At 42.1% G+C, this 23,437-nt stretch overlaps 1 protein-coding gene and 1 long non-coding RNA gene across 3 annotated transcripts in view; one reads left to right on the top strand and one right to left on the bottom strand.

Annotated features, from left to right (window-relative positions):
* KCNAB1 (potassium voltage-gated channel subfamily A regulatory beta subunit 1) overlaps positions 1-23,437 on the top strand; it is a 439,216-nt gene that overhangs the window by 260,953 nt on the left and 154,826 nt on the right. The window lies entirely within an intron of this gene.
* Positions 8,712-23,437, bottom strand: part of LOC129643993 (uncharacterized) — a 76,325-nt gene continuing 61,599 nt past the window's right edge. The window contains exon 3 of the long non-coding RNA XR_008710646.1: positions 8,712-8,976. This is a non-coding gene — a long non-coding RNA (uncharacterized LOC129643993). The remainder of the gene's footprint in view (positions 8,977-23,437) is intronic.

Genomic DNA, 23,437 nt, shown 5'->3' with positions numbered 1-23,437 from the left:
AATGTTTGTCTTCATTCTCAGGCATGGAAGCTGTCAAGAGGCCTTCTCTTCCATCTAAATAACATTATCAGAACCAATTATTTGGATTCAGTTCAATTTGGATCACATGCCTGTTTCTGAGCAATGATCCCAGTTAGGGGGATGGAAGAGCTGAGTGGGCTGGGCAGGGGTCCTGTGCTTGTGTCTTGAGTTAGAAGTGAGTGGAGCCCCTCCTAAGACACATGATCTGAGGGTGAAGTTCTTGAGGAAAACCAGGGTGCTGTCGGGTCAGAAAAATAAATAAATATTTGTAAAAAACCAAAAGCCCAAGAAAGTAGGTGTCTGCTACCGCTTGTGACCAGGAGATGAGGATACTTTGGAGGAGAGGACACTAAGGAGGTCTGGGTTAATGGCCTCTGTTTTGTGTGTGAAGTGGGATACCTGACTCATAGTGCTGTGCAAGCTTTGCAGCAACCTCCACAGATTCCATCCTCCCACCCAGAGCTCCCTCGCCCCCTTTCCTCAGGAGTGAGGGGGAACAAAAGTTGACAAGATGAATTGACCCTGAATGAAAGAAATGCCTACTGTAAGATGGAAAAAAAGTCTCATACAGAGGTGGGAATGCCTGTGAGTGGGATGGGAGTGGGTTAGGGAGGTACAAAGAAAAGCAAGCCATACCAATCAGGGGAAATAGCTTTTCAAGTTCACTACCTATGGGGGGGGGGGTGGGGGGAAAGCCTAGTAAAAATTCCAGAAGAACAAGCTAAGCTCATGGAAAGTGCTGAGAATAGCTGGTTTATTCTCAGTGTGTCTCCCTATTTTTATAACTTACCTCAACTGTTCCTCTTTCTCAGTAATGCTGGGTGGCGAGGGACATTGTCAGTGTAAATATTTACAGGAAAGCCTTCAGGGAGGACCTATGGAAGGTGCTGGTAAATGTGGATAATTAGCCAGCCTGGTTTTCTGAACAAGGAGCATTAATGTGCCTGTGGACATGCAGAGAGGCATTATCTTCAGAACATATTTCAGGAATGGAAAAGCAAACAAAGCTGATTATGAGGAAAATGGATCTGCCAGGACCAAATTGTAGGAACAGACCCAGGGGCAGAAATAAAGGTTACAAGCTCTCCAGAATCTGAATGCTGCAGAGCTCAGAAGTGGAGATGGTGCGTGTTTGGGTCTGTCAACCAGGGCACCTCCATGGTCCTGGAACAAATTGGGAGGAAGTAATAACAGAAGCCATTGTTCCAAGGAGCTGCCCCACCCTTCGAGTCCACACAGAAAGAAGGCAGACGGGTGCCTCCAGACCTGAATTGGAGGTGGGCCCCTGACCTTCCTCACCCCAGAATTTTGCCCCTAGATTTTGGGCACTGAACTATGGATGTTTAAATGTCTTCAGTAAACCTGATCCTTCCATTGGCCTGTCTCTTCTCCGCCCTTCTAAGCCAATTTCAACCCTCCCTCTCCCCTGACTCTGGACCCTTCTCTGGGCATCCATGTTCCAGGGCTCCCTTGTCCCTTCTCAGAATTCCAACGGTGGATCCTTCATTTAACACTTAAATTGAGTCCTTCTTCACTGCTTTCCCTTCTATGGGCATTTGCCTCATCTCCCCAGCAGGGCTGCAGAATCCTAGAGGGCAGGGTCCTTGACTGGTTCTTTTGGGGTCCCTAGAGCCTAGCACAGTGCCTGGCAGGTAGCTGATGCTCAGAACATGTTTATTGGTTGGATGCTCCCTTGCTTTAAGGTGGCTCTGAGCTCAGGAACCAGGAGGACCCAAAGCCAAACCAGCCCCAAATGAAGCCAGGAGTCTTGACCAAGGACAAGAGGAGGAGGACGTAGGAGAGAGAAATACCCACAGCAGCTTCTGTGGAGCCATCCCAGAAACTCTCTAGACCTGTGGGAGGTCCTTGACTGCAGGAATCATGCTTCCTGTGGGATTTCCAGCCAACCACCTGCTAGGAAGGCTTGGGGCAGTGAGCAGGGCAGGGCTTACTGATTCATTTGCTTTAACCCCTCTGAAAATTATTATGTGTGAGGATTTCATGGCAGCACTGTGAAGGCAGGTGACACTCCTTTCTGGCAGAGTCCAGGTTCTTGTTTACTTCTGAGCTGGGTTCTAGAGTTCCCCTCATCAGTTCTATGAGCTACCTCCAGCCAGTCATTCATTCGTTTGACAAATATTTCCTGGGCCCCTGTTACATCTGTTCTGGACACTGGGGATAGAGCAAAAGCAAAATCCAGCAAAACTCCTTGCCCTTGAATGGTTTACATTTTAGTTGAAAGAAAAAGATTATAAAGAAGATGAGAAATGTGTATTATTAGATACAGGTAAAGTGCATAAAAATAAAAGGAAGGAAGGTAGATGAGAGCATTCGTGTGAGAACTGTATTTTTTTTTTAACAAAGTGGTTGGGGAAGTCATCCATGGGAAAGTGACATTGAGCTGAGGTGGGGAAGTCAGCCCTGTGATAGTCTGGACAAATGTCCAGAGCAGGAATGTGTCCTGGAAAATGATGAGGGGTTAGGGTGTAGACCACAGAGGGACCTGGGGAGATTACTGAGGAGATCAGAGAGGCAGCTAAGAGGCCAGGTCCTGGAGAGCTCTATTTTCCATGGTGGGAGATGTGAATTCCCCAGAAGTTTCTGAGCACAGCAGCAGTGAGTTCTGACTTGTGTTTTAACAATATTCTTCTGGCCACCGAGTAAGAGAAAGGTTAGAGGCAAGGAGACTATTGTGAGGCAATCGCAAAGATCTAGAAGAGAGATGGTGTCAATGGAGGTGGTGAGAAATGACTCAGGCACAGACATATTTTGAAGGAAGAAAAGGCAGAATTTAATTCCCAACGGGTTGGGTGTGGGTGTGAGATGAAGAGAGGAATGAGGACTGATGCCGTCTTAGTCTATTCAAGCTGCTATAACAAAATGCCACAGCCTGGGTGACTTATAAACAGAATTTATTTCTCTTAGTTCTGGAGGCTGAAGTCTAAAATCCTCAGCCTGCATAATCAGGTGATGGTTCCCTTTTGAGTCACAGACTGTTCATGTGTCCTCACATGGTGGAAGGGGGCAAGGAAACTCTCTAGAGTTCTTTTTGTTTTTTAAATAAGGATATGAGTCTTATTAGGTCATGACAGCCTTCATGACCTAATGACCTCCCAAAGGCCCCACCTCCAAACACCATCACTTTGGGCATTAGGATTTCAAAATATGAATTTGGGGGTTGGAGTTTGAGTGGGGCAAAAACATTCAGATCATGACATGCTAAGGTTTTAGCCTGAGAGACTAGAAGATACGGTTGCTCCAAATCTTTCCAGCAAGTTCCACTTTCTATAGCTTTTGTTTCTAGATATGGGAATTGCCTTTGAAAGCATGTCAGTCACTGGATAGGTGACTTTCTGCTTCCTGACACCTTCCCATCAGCTGAGGTCTCTAACCACAACTGGTCCTCCTCCAGCACCTTCCTCTCTACCCTTCGTTGCCAGGGAAGAGAACAAAAGCCAAGGTGACCAACATGGAGCAACTTTGTTTTCTTGGCTGCCTTGGATTATAGAGAAATACTCACCAACATTCTCCTTCAGAGTGACTTGACTTGGCTTGTGAACTGTGTATTCTGTTCTTGGCCATTATTTATTTTTGGAAGTAATATGCATTCCTTTTTGATACTGAGGATTCATCTGAGAAGCCATGGAGGGTATTTTGAATCCTTTTGATTTAGATTTGAGAAAACTAAGGTCTGAGCTCTCAAAACAACACAGTTAGTTAATAGAAAAGCAGGATTAGATCCCAGTCTCCAAATTTAAAAAAAAAAAGTCCTAAGAAATTTCCCATATGAAATCATTGCTAAATTGATTGATTGATGATGAGATATATATTCAAAGATGAATAACATACAACCTTAGATTGGAATCTAGGGAGAAAGTTGGAATAACCTTCCTCTTTTCCTTTCTTCCTTCCTTCCAGAAAGATGTATTCAATGTCAAACATTACAGGAATCATGCAAGATGCCAGAGATATTAATACAAGCACAAAAAACAGAGCTAGTCCCTGCTCTTGAAGGGCACTCTGCTGAGGGAGACATTGGCCTACAGGTGAACTTACAAAAGGGAATGGAAAAAAGTCAGTTTTAGAAGAAAACCATAAACAAAGAGCCATTAGACTCTAGAAAAAAAGGAGTATTTTTATTGATTTACAACACAATACATTGTGTTAGTTTCAGGTATATAGCATAATGATTTGATTTTTTGCAAATTGTATTTTATTATAGGTTATTGCAAGATACTGGGTATAATTCCCTATGCTATACAGTAAATCCTTGTCGCTTATCTGTTTCATGTATAATATTGTGTATCTGATAATGCCATACTCCTGATCTGACCCTCCCCCACCGCCCATCTCCCCTTTGGTAACTGTAAGTTTTCTGTGTCTCTGAGTCTATTTCTGTTTTGTATATGATTCATTTGTATTATTTTTCACATATAAGTGATATCATACAGTATTTGACTTTTTCTATGTGACTCACTTCACTATGATATCCTCTAGATCCATCCATGTTGCTGAAAATGGCAGCATATTATTCTTTTTTATGGCTGAATAGTATTCCATTATGTATACCACATCTTCTTTACCATTCATCTATTGATGGGTACTTGGGTAGCTTCCATGTCTTGGCTGCTGTAAATAATGTTGCTATGAACACTGGGTGCATTTATCTTGAGAAATGAGTATTTAATACTGAGTTTGGGGACTAGGGTACTTTGCAGAGAGGGGGCAGTATTAGGGTGGTTAGTTAAAGAATGGAAAGCATATGGCAGTTTTAGAGAACAGCCCTGGAGGAGATAACAAGATGGGTCAGAAAAGGGAGTGAAACATCCCTGTGGAGAGAGCAAGCATATTCACTCACTGCTAAAGGTGTGTGTGTGTGTGTTGGGGGGTAGGGAGGGTGCAGTTCTTACAGGTGGCTTTCTTACGTGGTGCCCTCCTAAGAGACACACGAGCAGGGAGAGGCTCGTGGCAGGGCTCCTTCCTGGGCTTTTCAGGGAAACGTATGGAAAGTCAGTGCTCATAGAGAGAGAAGGCAATTACGAGCTAGGCCGGAAACACAAAGTAAAGAAAGAAGCTGGTTTGGGGAAGGGGAGCAGCTTCAGCCGGACACACACAGAGAAGTGGACCGAACAGACTCTTCTACCTCGTTCCTCCCTGCTCACCCCAATTTCCTCTTGCCTCTGGAGAAGGTGGGGCCTGGGTAAAACTGAGAAGGCCCATCCACTCATCTGACAGGTGAGGAAGTCCCCAAGATTTCCAAAACTGCCCCATTAGTCTCACACAGATACTCAATATTTCATGAAAAGCTTAATCTTTTGGCTGGAAAAAAAAAAAAAAGATAAAATGCAAACTCTTTTGAGGAAGCAGGGTAGCTTGAAAGAACACTGGATCAAGAGTCCAAAAGCCTGACCTCATTTGACTCTTAACCGAAGCAGATCACCTCATCTGTAATTTCTCAACAGACTGCCCCCTTCCAAAACCCTAGAGTCTTTAAATCTACCTTGGTTTCCAGGTTCCACTCAGACTCACTGAATCAGAAGCTCCAGAAGCTGAATTCACTACCTGCATTGTACAGGCTTTTTGTGGTACTCAATGCTATTCACTGGCTATTTCTTGTCCGGCTCACTTCTGGGAACCAGGAGGAGTTTGCTTTCCTTAGCACTCCTGTGGTTGTGTGGGGCTGTGTGACTGATTCTGGCCACTGAGTTGTGAGTGGAAAGGGCCAGTGTCTGCTCCTGGCTGAGCACTGGATGGACAGAGTCCTCCATTGCCTTCTCCCTCTGGCACTGGGATCAGCCACTTTGGGGTTTCTGAGTTAACACAAGGAGCAGAGCACCCTGTCTACCTGCAATAGATACAGAGCCTGAGGGAAAAGTAACTCTTGTCAAGATAAGCTACTTGGATGGGGAGCTTGCTGCTTAGCACAGCATAGCCTGGTTCAGATCAACTGATACTTATCTTGCAGTGATTCTTATACAGTTAACCTGATGCTGGCTAAGAACCTCTGGCTAGGTGACCTTCAGGTGCCTTCCACATCTAAACGTTTTTGGTTCTGGAAGCAGGTATTAACTGCTGATAAGATGCTAACTGGCCATCAGATTGGTGAAGCCCTTCTGAGGTATTTCTGCTGCATAATGGCTGATGAAGGGGGATATCTAGAGCAGAGCAGAACTCTCAGAGAGCAACTCTAGGAGCAAGGAGACACATTCCCAAGACTCAGATCACTACTGGGCCAAACGCCAACTGGGCAGCCAGAATTCCTGCATTTACCATTTCAACATTTCCTGGCGCTAGAAATTTTAGAATGGGTGGATAGATCTGCCTTGGGATAGGGAGAGGGGGTTAGAGATTCATCATGAGTAAAGACAGTCCTCTGACATTCACTTGCCTAGAAACTCTTTTGTGAGTGTGAGGACTAATCTCCTTAGTATCAGAATTCAGGTCACCTCAACCCACTTTTGGGCTGCCCTGGTGGCTCAGATGGTAGAGAATCTGCCTACAATGCAAGAGATCTGGGTTCGATTCTTGGGTTGGAAAGATTCCCTGGAGAAGGGAATGGCAACCCACTCCAGTATTCTTGTCTAGAGAATTCCATGGACAGAGGAGCCTGGTGGGCTACAGTCCATGGAGTTGCAAAGAGTCGGACATGACTGAGCAGCTAACAACCCACTTTTAGGGTGAACCATCATCCTGGTGTTCTCAAAACTGTCCTGGTTTTAGCACTGGAAGTCCTGTGTCCAGAGAAATCCTCACTTCTGGGCAAACTGGGACCGCTGGTCACTATACAGGCTTCATTGTTTCTTTCCAGTTACATCACTATAAAGGTGAACTCCCACCACCCCCCCTCCAACCCACTCTGATCTCTGGTTGCTGGCTAAGTTAGATTTCAAGATCTTTCCATGTGCTCTAGCTCAAGTCAGGAAAAATAAACCCTCAACAGCTTCTGTTCTACAGAAAGAGGTTTACAGATTTCAATATGCCAGCCAAAAAGAAGAAAATATTCTCAGCTTGAGTCTTGTGCCAGCCTAATAGGCAACGGCAGTGATGGGTGGTTTCCAGTGGGAGATTTTTGCCCTGATCTGGTTTTGAACCTCACGGCTCTGCCACTTGACGGCATCCAGGTTTCCAGACGCTGGCATGGGATGCCACAGTCTGTCACCATGAGGGCTGCTATGAATTTTCCTCATCTGACAACTAGACAAGATGTCTTTTGAAGGGTGTTTAGTGCTTGGATGGTTTGTTTTCAAGATAAATGAGCCCCAAAGTAGAGTTGCTTCAGAAAATATTAAATGTTGGAGACTGGTCTGTATACTACTTAAAGAGTCTGCTTAAATAGTTAGTTACATGGTTAAATACTTTTCATTCTGCAATTAAATCAATGCACCGACCTTTTGCTGAACATGGTTTTGAAGAACTGAAGGAGAGTTGTGGGAAATGACTGAAACCCTGAATGATTAAAGCTGATACACCGTATGTTTCACCTCTGGCTTATATAAGCTTCTTGTACTGAGCTTTAAGAAGATAACTCAGAAGTGAACTATTTGCCCAGACATCCTTCAACTCTGCAGCCTGATAGAAAAGAGAGGGATGCGAGGACAGGCCAGATTGTCTCTAGTTTTATTACCTTTCTCCTCCTTTTAATTCTCAGAGGTATTGAGTCCCAGACTAGAGGTTGTTGTAGACACAGTTTGCCCCTGGAATGATGCACAAAGGGAAATAGAGTGCCAAAGGAATTATCTGCTTCCAGGGAGACAAAATTAGGAAGAAATGTGAGAGCGTGAGATGTCAGTCACAACGATGGAAAGATAAGGAGGAAAAGTGAGGGCATTCTCGAGTCAGGGAAGACCCAGAGTCACTGGGAGGCAGAGGCACTGGGTTCCTAGGAAACGCAATTTGTGAAATGTTAAAACAGGCTTCTTGTTTCAGACATTCACTCTGGAAAAATTCTACCCTTTATTCTTTTAGATTAAGTTCAGTCCTCCTCGGAGCACTTGTATTATATTCAACTGTCCCTTGGAGTAGGATAACGTGTGTATATGAGTGGATTGATCACATAGGTTTTATTCTGCTGGCAGTTGAGCATGGCCTGTGAGGGGCAGGGAAACCAGAAGGCCAAAAGGTATAGGAACAAATGTTGTGAAATGCAACAAACAGTACTTGCCCTGCTTCAACACTTTTCCAATAGCCAAAAATTGTTTGGACTGGGCTTTTTCCTCACCAGCCTCCTGGTGAACTTAACCTTGGTAGGATTTGTGGAAGCAGATCTCACCTTCCTTTAAACTCCAAGGAGCCAGTCAGTCTCCTTCATAGCTTTCTAAGTCATGGGCTTTGAGGGAGACACCAATGTTTGAGGAATTCTTAGAGGAGGCTATCCTGGGAATCTCATCTGTCTCTGACAGGCCACATCATTCACTCAGAACACTAGGATTCCAACATCTTTGAGATCCTTAAGTCTGTGGTTCTAGAAAGAGGAGCTTATCAGAAAAAGAACAAGTTTGCATTTTCCTTTAGAAAAAATAAAGATCTCATTGAATGGAGGAAAAAGAAAAACTTTTAAATTGAAGATGTAGATATTGCCTAAAATAAAAATTGATTATTTTAATGCATTTTTCAAAAGAGCATATTTTTAAAAATTAATCAATTTTTATTTTTTCTTTCTTTCTTTTTTTTTGTCTGCACTGTCTCTTCATTGCTGTGTGCAGGCTTTCTCTAGTTGTGGCAAGTGGGGGCTTCTCTTCCTTGTGGTGTGGGGAGTTCTCATTCCGGTGGCTTTTCTTCTTGCAGAGCATGGGCTCTTAAGCGTATGGTCTTCAGTAGTTGTGGCACAGGGCTCAGTAGTTGTGACACACAGGCTTAGTTGCTCCAAGGCATGTGGAATCTTCCCAGACTAGGGATTGAACTTGTGTCCTCTGCATTGGCAGTCGGATTCATAGCCATTGCACCAACAGGGAAGTCCTCAAAAGAACATGTTTTAAATATTGATTCAAAGTTAGATTAAAAAGTCAGATATGGAACAACTACCTAATGTAAGATAAACAAAGGCAAAACAGATTATGGTAAAGGAAATTTTTACAGACTATTACTTCAAATAAGACAAGCAAATCAAATTTAATTTATATAAGAATTTTAGTAGCAGAATTAATAACTGAAGTTTTTCAGAATATTAGAATCTTTCAGAAGTGTATTCATTCTCATAAATAATGATTTCCATATAGTGAAGTGAAGTGAAAGTCACTCAGTCATATCTGACTCTTTGTGACTCCATGGACTATACAGTCTGTGGAATTCTTCAGGCCAGAATACTGGAGTGGGTAGCCTTTCCCTTTTCCAGGGGATCTTCCCAATCCAGGGATCGATCCCAGATCTCCCACATTGCAGGCGGATTCTTTACCAGCTGAGTCACAAGGGAAGTGCAAGAATACTGGAGTGGGTAGCCTATCCCTTCTCCAGTGGATCTTCCCAACCCAGGAATGGAACCCAGGTCTCCTGCATTGCAGGCAGATTCTTTACCAACTGAGCTACGAGGGAAGCTTCAAAGTGAAAGTTAGTCGCACAGTAGTGTCTTACTCTACGATTCCATGGACTGCAGCCTATCCCGCTCCTCTGTCCATGGAATTCTCCAAGCAAGAATACTGGAGTGGGTTGCCATTTCCTTCTCCAGATTTCCATATAATGACTAGCCAAATAAGTATATCTATAAATTCAAGGGAGCACTTTTGTGTATTTGTTTCATTCTGCAAATTGGATTTGAATTTTTTTAGGTAGTTTTTCTGGTTGTAAAATTATTAAAGATTTCATCACCTCTTTAGGCCTCTGAGAAGGAATCTAAAGAGGTGATATGATCCTTTTTACTGCCTCCAAGCTTTCAAGCAGTGGGTAGTTCAAATGATTCAACTATCATTGCTGATATCAATGTCAATTTGGACTCAATGTATGCATTAGACACCAAGTATTGGTTAAAGTCATCTCAATTCTGTGAGAAAGTCTAACTCCTTTACCAAATTGAGCCAAGTTCCTTTAAGAGTCTCTTAAAGTATAGTGGCCACCATCATACTTAGAGCAAATGAGAGAGATCCCAAAGAAAGGATGAACCTTGGTGAGCAAGAAGCAGGGCACAAAAGCTCTGCTTCCCCTCCATATCAAGTTTCCACATTTTGCTATCTTGGAGGATCTGAGGAGCCTGACTTTTTTTGTTGTTTTTTAAGAGAGTCAGCATGCTGCTCTACAATTTCCATGAAATTACAAAGTCTTCCTAAAATTGAAATCCTCTAATGTGGTCAGGGTACTGGGCATGTGGGTGATTGGTGCAGGGCTGAGGTCCCCTGTGACCGAAGCTGATGAAGCTGAGTGAATATTGCAGTAGCCCAGGGCAGGAAAAGCCAGGGGTAAAAACCTAGGGATTGCCCAAGGCCAGGCTGGGAAAGATGAACGCTGGGATCAAATCGTAGGAAATGAGCACAGAGCTAGGATAAGAGACAAGCCTAAAAGTTAGAAAACAGATAGACTGGAGATGGAATGAAGACCAAGCAGTGAGAAAGGCAGGGGATTCAAGAGGACTCCATGTTCTTAGTTGAAAATTTAGACTCCTGCCTTTTGATCCAGTCCATGGTGTGTTTACATGATCCAGTATCTTGAAGGATTCTTGATGACTGTGTATATTCCATCATACGGCTGTAGTATAAGACCCTCGGTCATTTTCCTATCATGAGATTACAGTGGTTTTTAAGATCGATTCTTATTTTTCATTCATTTAAAAAGGAATATTGCTAAATAGATCTAAATTTGCCAATTTAGGAAGAAAAATATAGATGATCACCATTAACAATATAAATACATTTAAAAGGTAGGGGAAATCTGAAAGCCATAAGGGTGATCAGTGTTTTAGACACCAAGTAACTCTGAATCCTGAAAAAAGTAGTGAATGAATAGGCAACATCTTGGAGACATATGCAAGATATGTACTTTTTTCTTAATACAAAACGTTGTGGATGGAAAGAAGTTCGAGATTTTATTTTTTAATGAGAAATAAATAAAGTCAGGGCTAAATTAGATGGTGAAGAAGATTCACCTCAGATTGTTATCGTATTTTTAAAAAACTTGCTCTAAATTCAAGGGCCATTTGTTAATTTTAAAAACCTTTGAGGCTATTTGTACTGAGTTTTTGTCTTGTAGACAAGGAATATGTGATTTATGGCCACAGGAATGCTCTCTGCTGTCTGTCCATCGGGAAGGCCAATCAATTCGGTCATGAAGCCCAAGGCAGCATCACCCATCACCTGGTAAATGCTGATTGAAAGGCAGATATGGTAACCAGGGCTAGGACCCTCCCTGCAAGCCAGTAAAAGGCAAGAAGATGGACCTTGTACCTGGAGTCAGTCGCACCTAAAAATATTTTTGCTTCTGAAGTAATACTTGAACAAGGTCTTTAACAAAAACCAGGAGGGGAACTGGTTCAGAGATCCTAGAAGTTTGGGAGGATGCAGAGAAGTTCAGTACTGGGGCTGTGAGAACCCTTTCACAGGGTGAAGAGCAGCATGGCCATGACATCCTGCTTCTCCCAGTCTGGTTCTGATATCATGCCTTAGACATCCTAATAATAGTCCAACTCTATGGTTTCCAGTGCTGTGTGGCTTTGAGCTGATTCTCTTTAGTCTGCCCTCTTAGGTGGCCCTTGTAGGGCCCCTAATCAAGATATCATTCACATTCTTCCCAGTAGAAGCCTAGGACATGCTGGAATATCTGGAATCCTGTGGGCAGCTCCTCTTGCTGCTCCCATCATCTGCAACATCTGCTCACCAGCTGGCCTGCAAATCCCTTGACAAGTTCACAAGTATCTAGGGCTTAGTATCCAAGGTCATTGTACACCAGCCTCTCGCTTTGACAAGTCTGTCCTCTCACATCAGGGGCATATGATGATCAAAGAATCTTCACTCTACTTGGCAGGTGAGAGAGACTGGGAATTATCTGGGTATTCTGGCAGGGTCCCTCTGCTGGCCCCCTAGATGTTTCACTGCAGCCTGCAGTTCAACAATGACAATTCTAGTAAATCACATCTGAAGGTATGTGAACTGATACTGCAGCAAAGTACCAGGGGCCTGATTGTGCTGCAGCCCACTCGGAGTGAGCTAGGTCCTTGTGAATTCCCCCTGAGCACCATTCAGTTGGCTCAGAAAGTTCCCGTGTTCTCTCCTGCACCCAGACACAAGCATCTACAGTCAGGCAAGCTAGTCTGGAGAGGGGACAGTTCAACCCTCTCAAAGCTTTTCTTTCTGCAGAGCTTGCTGGTTGCACTAGCTCCGGAAGCTCCTCTTTTTTTTTTTTTTTTTTTTTTGAGAAGCATTGAACAAAATACAACTACTGGGGGACAGGTGCTCTACAATATTGTGTTGGCCTCTGCCACACATCAACATGAATCAGCCATAGGTATACACATGTCCCCTCCCTCCTGAACCCTCTTCCTCCCATCTCCTGTCCCATCCCACCCTTCTAGGTTGTCAAGAGCACTGGGCTGAGCTCCTGTGTCACACAGAAAATTCTCACTCACTTTCTATTTTACATATGGTAATGAGTATGTTTCCATGCTATTCTCTCAATCTGTCCCAATCTCTCCTTCCTCCACTGTACCCACAAGTCTGTTCTCTATATCTGCGTCTCTGTTGCTGCCCTGTGAATAGGTTCATCGGTACCATCTTTCAAGATTCCATATGCATACGTTAATATACAATATTTGTCTTTCTCTTTCTTACTTCACTTTGTATAATAGGCTCTAGGTTCATCCACCTTATTAGGACTGACTCAAATGTGTTTTTTAATAGCAGAGTAATATTCCATTATATATATACCACAATAAGAAGCTCCTCATCTTGCCGTGACCTTGGCTCCTTGGCCATCCTACCCTCACTCACCAAAGAGTCCATTATAGGAACAGGCAAGTTCTGAATCTCCTAGCCATTCCTTCCCTTACAGCCCCTGCTACCATGACCATCTTATGACTGCATGCCCCTCTCCCCAGATCCTATGTACAGGAAGACATCTGTTGCAGTGGTTCTCAAAGTGTAGTCTCTCGCCTGTAACATCTGTATCATCTGGGAACTTCTGAGAAAAATAAATTCTCCAAGCCAGACCTCCCAAATGAGAAATATTGGGATTGGAGCCCAGCATTCTATATCTAGCAAGACTACCAGATGACTTTGATATAGGTCAAAATTTGAAATTTTGCATTTCTAACAATTTCCCAGGTAGTGCTGATGCTGCTGATTTGAAGGCCACCCTGAGCACCACTGTTTATGATTTTCTACCAGGGTTTGCCAAAGGACAGCTGTGGTCCGAATCTGGCCCACTGTTTGTAAATAAAGTTTTATTGGAATGTGGCCACACCCATTGATTTACATATTGACTATAGATGTTCTCATACTACAGTGGCAGAGTTGAATAGTTACAACAAAGATGATACAGCCTGAAAAGCTGAAAATATTTATAGATAAATGTGGTTGACCCCTGCTCTATGCAGACATATCCTCTGGCACAGACTATGTGGCCCCTTGCCAAATGGGAGTTTAGACAAAGACAATAACAATAATAACACAGTGGAGAACTGGACACTCGCTTATTGCTTCTGTCCAGAATTGAAAGGGCTTTCTTCAAACCATGAGTGCAGCTCTAGCTGAGACCAGAAGTCTCTGGTAGAGGCTATCACTGGCTGTGTGGCTGGGGCTACCCCAGCACTGGGGCCTAGCCTGGTGGCAGAATTTGCAGGTGCACAAAAATGGATAATCAGAAATGCTGGGTTGTCAGTTATGTACAGAAGAGGCTAATTTTTAGTGGTATAAGCATTTCTTGACTTAAAAAAAAAAGCAACTCTACAGATTTTTTAAGGCAGCATATGCATTGCTCTTTCAGATCAACATGTCCAAAAAACAAAAGAATTTAAAGTAAAAGCATATTTGATTAGTTTGGACTCTTTTTTAAGAGGGATAATTGAATTCTTTCCCTTTAGCAACTAAGAAATCCCATTTTTTTCTCTGTTGACTCTGTCTACAGGGATTAAAAATGCTTTCCCACACATCCTAGTTGCAAGCTTGTCTAGAACAAGAGCAGTCTGTAAATGTCTAAAGCTGCAGAGTATCATTAGGTCAGGCTTCCAGTTTAGATGTGTGCTTCTGTCCCTGAAATTCATGGAGAGGGAGGATATGCCTTGAACAGGGATATTTTCATTTTACCTTAAGAAATACAGGAAATGGGAATAGCCATTCTGAGACAGCAAACTCTGAAGGTCAAGAAGGCAATCTGGTAGAGTGGCAAGAAATAGCTGCTGGAATTTGGCTAGAATTTTTGAATACCCAGATTGAAATCTCAGTCCTGTATTTTTCTACTGCTGTGACTTTGGACAAGTTGCTTATTGCCTCTCTGAACCTGTTTCCTCATCTATAAAATAAGGATGCTGCTACCGCTAAGTCATATCAGTCGTGTCCGACTCTGTGCGACCCCATTGATGGCAGCCCACGAGGCCCCCCATCCCTGGGATTCTCCAGGCAAGAACACTGGAGTGGGTTGCCATTTCCTTCTCCAATGCATGAAAGTGAAAACTGAAAGTGAAGTTGCTCAGTCGTGTCCGACTCCTAGCGACCCCATGGACTGCAGCCTTCCAGGCTCCTCCATCCATGGGAGTTTCCAGGCAAGAGTACTGGAGTGGGGTGCCATCGTCTTCTCCTTATCCATAAAATAAGGATAATCATATCTAAATCAAAGATAAACTTAATGTGGCATTAGGGAAGTGAAACTCACTTAGTTGTGTCCACATCTTTGTGACCACATGGACTATACAGTCCATGGAATTCTCTGGGCCAGAATACTGGAGTGGGTAGCATTTCCCTTCTCCAGGGGATCTTCCCAACCCAGGGATCAAACCCAGGTCTCCCGCATTGCAGGCGGATTCTTAATCTTGAGCCATAAGGGAAGCCCTAATGTGGTATGGGGACATTCAATAAATGTTATCTTCATTTGTTCCTCTGATCTGTTGATAGAACTTCTTCCTTTTCTGTTTTAGGATTTCTTTGTTTTGTAATTTCAGAAAATTTAGAACTGAGAAAAGAAAGGTGTGGTTCTTTGGGAACAAATTGTGCTGCTTCAGGAGAGCTGAAAGAACGTTCCTAGTATGAGGGAAATGAGCCCTTTATTAATTTCTCCTGGGTGGCTGCCTTTGAAATTGCTTGGTCCTATATTAAACATCCTTATAAGATGCTAAAGGAGAAATTCCTGGCTGAAGGCAAGGATTCAAGGCACATCCTAACACCTGTGTGTGGGTGTGGGGGACTACATGTAGAGATGATTCTAACAGAATTATCAAAGATAAGATCTAACAGCTCCATAAAGGTAATAATTATTAACTAATATCTCAGCCTCTGTAGTTTTCTGATACCCATCCATTAAAGAGGAGAATCTTTGTGATCGCCAGAAATAAAAATACCTTGTCGGTAGGTGCTTGGTTATTAAAGGCTCTGTGAGTTATTAAGCTAAATTCATTAAATTCCTGGTGGCTCAGATGGTAAAGAATCCACCTGCAATGCACGAGACCTGAGTTCGATCCCTAGATTGGGAACATCCCCTGGAGGGGGGCATGGCAACCCACTCCAATATTCTTGCCTGGAGAATCCCCATGGACAGAGGAGCCAGACGGGCTACAGTCCATGGAGATGCAGAGTCAGATACGACTGAGTGACTAAGCACACATTAATTTAATAGGTTAATTAGTTTAGAGAAAAGAACTGCTGCATTCTTGCTATTCAACATGAATTCTCATTCAGGCAAAGCTCACATTCACTTCCAAGAGGACTTCCCATTTACCAGTCTGAAGTAACCTCTCTCCAACCATCATGCTCTTACCCCAGTCACATTACTGTATCATTACTTGCAATGATATAATTTATTTATCTGATTCTTTCTTTTTGGTCTCTCCAACCAGAATGAAAAACTCCTTGGCCTTATTCATTGTAGAATCCTCACGACTCAGAGTTGTACTCAATAAGCAAGTATTTGATGAGAGACTTGATTTCCTCCCAAAATGATTTTTAAAACTCTGGTTAGAGAAAAAAAATCTGGTTAGAATTTGAGTTCCACTGTAAAAAGGGAACTTTAAAACCTAAATGATGTAGTCTCTCCTTTTAGAAAGAATTTCTTCTATTGTTGGGTTGGTGGTCATCATTCATTCACTCATTTCTAATCCTTATGCCTTTTATTTCTAGGCTTACTGTACTGGTTCAGTCAGCACAATATTGAATATAATCTTAGTAATAGGCATCTTTTTCTTATTTCTGATCTCAACTGGAAAGCTTTCAATATTTCCCAGTAAGTATGATATTTGCTATAGGATTCTCTTTGTCAAATTTGGAAAATTCTCTTCTATTCCTAGTTTGCTAAGTTATTTTTAAATTATGTATAGATAATAAACAAATATTTTTCCTGTACCTATTAGAATGATTATAGGATTTTTCTCTTATATTATCAAATGTTAAGCCATCCTTACCTTTCTGATATGAATTCAACTGGGTCATGATATATTATCTTTTCCATATTTTGCTAGGATTAATTTGCTAATATTTTGCTTAGTGTCTTGGCATCTGTGAGTGGGATTGACCAGTAATTTTTCTTTCTCATAATGTCCTTATCCAGTATGGATATCAAGGTTATGTTGGCTGCATAGATAAAGTAAGACTATTCCTTCTTTTTCTAATTTCTGGAAGTTTGTGTAGGGTGCATGTTATTTCTCTCTGCATCATTTGATAGAATTCACTAGTAAAGTCATCTAGGCCTTGAATTTTCCTGTGCTTCTCAGGTGTCAGGAAAGCAGTAGATCTTATTAATCCAGTTTTAGAGCTTGAGAGGATGCAAAGCTGGACTGTAATCCTTTCAAAGACTACTTCCAATTCACTCTAACTTCTGGGAGTTTAGCTGTTCAGGGTCCCAGACTAAAGCCTAGGGAGTTTACCAAGCCCCCTATCACCATCCTGGCCCAGGAAGGATGTCCAAAGTGCTGTTCAGCTCATCAGCCTTTTCCTTTGGTAACCAGCAGAAGAAACTGGGGGCAAGGCAGCCCCTGAAGCCAAGATTAATGCTCTGGGTTTCCAGCTTCTTCTAGATCTTGGTCCAGTGATGCTCCACTCGACCTATGACTGTTCTGATGTCTTCAAAGCTACATGTTTTTATTCTGACCAGCTTTCTTATTTTCTTCAATTGGATAGCTTTTCTGAACTACTTAGTCCACTATTACCAGATAGTTTGGTTTTTCCTTCCTCAAATGAAAAAGCAAACTAGAATCTGGACACCTAAGTGAAGTCTTTAAGTGAAGTCTTCCGAAGTAATAACTTGTGGTGGTCCTGGTGGTCCACATACCTGTTCCAAATACGTTTGTCAAAAAACTCTTTGGCTATCCTTATTAGCATCATCTTCAGAATCAGGCTTGATCCATGCTGTGTTGTGAAAATCAATTCAAAAAGTATTCCTGAATTCCTACTGGTACTGGATGCCCTGTGTAAGATACTAAGAATACAGAATTGAATAACAAGAGTCACAGTCTACTGCAGAGACAAGCATCAGGACAGAAACTGAGTAAAATGCAGGCTCCATTACACAGACAGAAAGTGAGGTTATCTACATAGAGAGGACAGACAGCATACTGATTCTGCCTGAGGAGCTAGTTAATAGGTTATATTCTAGTCTAAGCTTTAAAGGAGGAGCAGAAGTTTAACAGCAGACAAGAGGAGGAATTGTCACTCCAGGGAGAGGACAAAGAGTGCAAAGAGGAAGCAGGAGCAAGCTGAGAGGCCATCAGGCACCCCCGTGAAGAGAGTGACACCCTGTATGAGAAGGCTGGCTCTGATAGCACTTCCCTGGTCATGCTACTTGAGCTTCTAGGTCTCACTGTAAAATAGGGACAATGATTGTTTCTACCTTTACAGCTTAATTAAATGAGCTGTCACTTATAAAAGGCAGAAAACAATACTTAGTACTTAACAAACGTTCGTTGATTATTATAGCATATGATATAGGAGAACTAAATGGTAAGAGACAGGAAAAACAGACTTTATTCTCATTAATTTCAGCAGCTATTAAAGACAAGAAAACACTACTGGGAATATTTAGTCTTATATTAAGGCTGGGAAAACATGGAAAGGAGTTAGAGGATCCCCCACAAAGAGCTCAAGGACCAGCTTGCAGGAGGCAGGATTATAGGAATTAGTGTTTAGATTCCCAAGGACACTCTCTGATGAAGATGGCATTTATCTGGGTGAATGAGGCTAAATTTATTTATTTATACATTTGTACTGAATATTTTATATAACTCAATATATCAAAAGTATTATTTTAACATGTAAATAATATATACATTATTAAGGGCATACTGTGTATACCTTTTATACTCTTTGCAATTTGATATATATTTATCATTTTGGAGTAGTCATATTTCAAGAGGTCAATAGCCACACATGGCTGGTTTGTATCATATTGGATTTCACAGGTCTTGATGATATCTAGGCTTCTTATCACCTGTTTTCCAATGAACTGATTTAAAGCCATGCTGTTGCCTTATTCTTAAGCTAGAATGATGGTGCAAGTGTAAGCTTGTGCTGTGAATAATATTCTGTAGAACAACTTTATAGCATCTTTCTGCCAGTGTTACCACTGCTAGCTTGGAGATGGTCAGTGATGGTTCCCACCGGGGCTCTACAGTTACTTCAGAGTAGGTCGTCTCTCTGATGTGTTTGTCCTCTAGGCACATCCCTTTCCTCAGCAGCCCCAGTGGAGAGTGTGTTCCTCTCCACTTCCACCCCTGGTGGAATGTCTCCCCTGGCCCCCAGCCCGTGGCCGTTCAAATCCCACCTTATTGCTAGGCCCCACCTCTTCTGTGGCCCCTCCTTTTACTTATCCAGGCTCTACTATCTTCTCACAGCCCCAGCAACCGCACTGCACACCTAAGCATTTTGCTCCTTCCCACTTTGCTTTTCTGTAATTATTCTTCCAAGTCACCATTCATGTCTGTCAACCCCTATGGCAGCCTGCTTCAGTGAATGGATCAAGCCTCTCCACCTCACGTGGTACAGCAGAGGATACATACCCCCTTCTCTATAAATGCTCTTGAATTAAAAAATAACAGCCAGTGAGTGACAGAATAAGTAGTGAGGTCTTATTTCTCCCTCCATACATAGTCATTCTGGGGAGGGTTGAAGACAGGATGTTCTAAAGAAAATAGCTTGATCTAGTTAAGAAATACGTGATTAATCTATTCATTTGCGCAAATTGGAACTTGTGTTAAATTGCCAAGCTGAAAACGGTTAGTGCAGCAGTGCCAGGAAGAAGATACTAAGGAGAAAGACTTTCTTATCTTTAAAACCTTCTCTTCACCTGATGAGAGCAGCACAGTGGCTTAAGGAAAGAACACCAGCCGAGAAATCAGATGACTTGGGTTTGAGGTCAGCCTCTATCCTGCCATGTCTTCTCTGCAAAGTCAGTTAACCCCTGGAGTATCCATTAGACATCCATGAGGCAAGAGCAGGACCTACCCTGCCCACTTTGAATCAGAATAATGAGTCTAGTGGGTTCAAAGAGAAAGCTCTACATGGATACACAGTGGCTCTTTCACAGAGGCAGGATTTGGCTCATGCTCAGGGAAAAAATGGCAACCCACTCCAGTATTCTTGCCTGGAGAATCCCATGGACAGAGGAGCTTGGTGGGCTACAGTCCACGGGTCGCAGAGTCGAACACGACTGAGCGACTTCACTTTCAGAAGAAAAAAAACCCAAAAAACCCTGGTAATAAACACTCTGTCTTTATTAGCCTCACCACCTCTACTGGAATCCCCTGTAGAGTGGGGCTCAGCAGTAGTTCGGGACCTGGAATAAGACAGTGCTGATTCTGCCATATTTTAAAACTGAGCCTGCAGGAGTGAAGCCTATTTTCAAAGGCAGGGAACAGAAGTGTTGGGGGAAGTTAGGCTAAGATAAGAACGAAAAGCTTCAGAGGTGTTTTAGCCCTCGGGGATGTCACACAGTGCTGATTCTGGGCAGAGGAGAGGGGAAGAGTAACTTCCTCCTCAGCTGACTTTGCAAGGGAAGAGGTGCCCCCACGTTAGTTAGCTTCTTCCCGCTACTGAGCATGGTGAGGCCAGAAAGAAAGAATGTTTGAGGCCAAATCCCTTAGAGGAATTCAACATGTTTGCCTCAGGTCAATAATGTCAAGCTGTTTAGCCCCCGTGTCACCCCCAAACCCAGCACCCCAAACACAGTTACCATACTAATATTTGTAACTACCAATTAATTTCCAAGTTTTGCGTAGTTTTGTTTACGAGCTTTATTCTATTCACCTCAAGTCTAAAAAAGAATTTGGTAGGAGTTTCCTATTTTCCATTCTATGAAACTTGGAAATGTCTCAGGATATAAATGAACATAATAATTCTATGTCAGCCATCCAGGGTTACTGAAAGCTGTTCATTGCAAAAATGGACATATTCTTACAATCAAAGACAGAAATTTCTGGATTATTTTAAATGCAAGCTCTTGTTCCTATTTTGCCATTCTATTTCATGTAACTTTCAGATATAAAGTAGAATTTCTCTAAATTAGTTTTCTTGTCCTTCTTTGTTCACAATATTGAAGTAACAAACTTGTGCTCTTTAATCCTAAGAATGCTGTCATCACTCTTTCCAGTATAATTGCTTACCATGCATGGTCCAATTTTCATTTATCAAGACAAATGCTGTGTGTACTTAATCAATAAACTTTCAGCCACGTAGTACTTGCAGCCTCAACACCAGGAGTTTTGGTTTATAAAGGTCATTATCAGTCCCAGCAGACTGTTTTCAAAAGGAAGCTGGTGTTAACATTTTTATTGTTTTCTTTTTCTCCGAAGAAAACAATAGATTGTGGTTTTAAGGTAAACATCCCCAAAACAGAATGTTCCATTTGAGGAGGCATTCTCGTTCCAGGTTTGAATATGTACACTGTTAATAGTGTGCACGAACCCCTACGAGAGCAGGGGGTACGGGGGTATGGTCCTTTACTCAGGACCATAAAAAGCCTCAAAAACTCAGGAAAAGCAGCCGCCTTCCCTCCTCCTTCACACCTTACAGCCAGTGTGGAAAATACCTCCTCAGCCCTGCCCAGGTTTGGTACTTTCAAAGGACAGTCAAACTAACTAGATGATAATTATTCTGAAGGTTAGGGACCATGTGTCAGGGACTAGCAAAAATAAATTTAAATAGTACTGTGAACTCTGAAGTTTCTGGCGGAACAATCTGGCTATGTAAGCTTTGTTTTTAGATGACTTTGAAAGACTAAAGACATCCCCATTTGGAAAGGGCTTGTTTGTTTTCTTCTCAAAAGTGAGCTCTAGTCATTCCAACGCATTTATTGGCCCTTGCTGGTTTTTCAAGCACTAACTTTGCTGTTTGCAGGTAGGTAAAGCTGACTCAGAAGGACCTATTTCAACCTGTTAAATTATGCAAATTCTAAAAATAAGTCAGAAACTCTCTTTTGTATAATTTTTTAATTGTTTTAATTTTAACCACCAAAACTGTAAAATTAAAATTAAAAATATAATTATTGAACATGGCAGCTACTTTCATTCTCCTACACTTAAAATGCAACTTTTCTACCACAATGAGGCAAAGAATTCTCACCAAGTTTTGCTTAGATTAGCGTCATTTACCAAAGAGTTCAATCACAACACAGAACCAATCAACCAAATAGAATCCTCAATATTTCAACTTGTTCCTCTCTGCCTCCTGTGACTCTAAGCCCTCCCACCAATTTTAGGACCAAAAGAACATTGTAGAGGAGTCTAAAGCTTCCTGGAAAACACACAATTTAATAAAACATATGATTTTCACCACCCTAAGTTTTCTGAGTAAGCCTTATCTGTCTGGGTATGAATGTGACAGAAACATTAATTTTTTCCCAACACTTTCAGTGATAATTAATTATCCTAAAAACGGGGGTGGACAGCAGATGTGTAATCACTCAGAAAGTCTACACAAGCAGCACTGGGGCTGGAAAGCCTGAGGTTCAAGGGATTTTATTTGGGTGGCTCTGGCATTCACAGAACCAGTTATTCCAATTCAGATTCCTTTCATCTTAATTAGGACAAGCGACGTAATGACACAATCAAACACATATGGTAGAATTATAAAACATTTGGGAAGACTGCTGGCTGCTGATCCGGTGGTATTTACTAGAATACATTGATGTGTACATGTAAAAATATGGGGCCAAGGAGTAGGTATCGCCACTGTGCCTTATGCAAGAGAAACAACACACTCTGGCTACCGGAAACCTTACCAGGTCATCAGAAGCCAGGAATCCTTTTACAAAGCATTCAAGAGTTATGTGACATGGCAGAGTCAGGCACGTTGAGTGGAATTCTCATAACACTTGCTAGCAAAACACTTGTATCAGTCACTAAAATTCTCTGTGATTCAGTGTTCTCCTCTGAAAAATGGGAGAGCTATCAACTCTCAGTTGTTATTAATAAGGCATAGATGACGAAACATATGTAAAGAGCGGGGCACAAATTCTCTGTAAAGAGAACATTACTACCAATACTGGGGACCTACTGCAGATCTGAATCTCTTTGAAAACTTCTGAATTTCCTGTATGTTTTTAGTTTACACTAACTTGAAGAAAGATCTCTAGAACAGTTCACATGGGAAGTCAAGCTGCCTTTGTGAAGAATGGAATTATCAAAATTTTCCGTGCCTTTCTCTTCTGCTTTGTAATGACATGCGCAGTCTCCTGGGGAACTGGAATGGCTTGGCTCCCGACAGCCTATGTGAAGATGTCTTTGCTTCCTTTCTATTTTCTTTTATAGGGCATTAAAAACTCTTTTCCTTTGGTGTATTAAGAATCCCATACACACAAGAATAATAACATCAACCCCCGGGGACCCATCCTATTACTGGTAAAATGTATGCTCTTTGTTCTTCATCTCCATTCTGCTCAGTCTTTTTGTTATGTCTGTCCTGATCTTCGAGAATCATTACTGCACTCACTGTGTTTGTGTGTCTGGGGAAACAACAGCTACTGAGCGTACGTGATGTGTATGTGTATTTTCAGCTCCCTAACTAGAATGTAAACTCTTAGAAAACAGGGCTTTTGATGGATGGCTTATTTGTATCATAGCATTTATCTCCACGCTGCCTTCATTGTGTGTCTTAATTGGGAAAACTAAGCACTTCCAATAAACAAATATTTATTTTTAAAATATGTTCATGTATTACTATGCCAATATTATAGTAATTATAAAGTATATTTTAAAGTAGGCATTGTAAAAAGAAGGGATTACAGATGCAAACACGAGCACTTGTAACGTTTCTCCCCACTCCACAGTGAGCTGTCTTGCAGGGCACATTTGGAGATTCTGCCCCCA

This window comes from Bubalus kerabau, chromosome 2 (genome assembly GCF_029407905.1).
Source record: "Bubalus kerabau isolate K-KA32 ecotype Philippines breed swamp buffalo chromosome 2, PCC_UOA_SB_1v2, whole genome shotgun sequence".
Lineage (NCBI taxonomy): Eukaryota > Metazoa > Chordata > Mammalia > Artiodactyla > Bovidae > Bubalus > Bubalus kerabau.
Note: the sequence above shows the minus strand (reverse complement) of the source record. Positions and strands in the feature narration are given on the sequence as shown.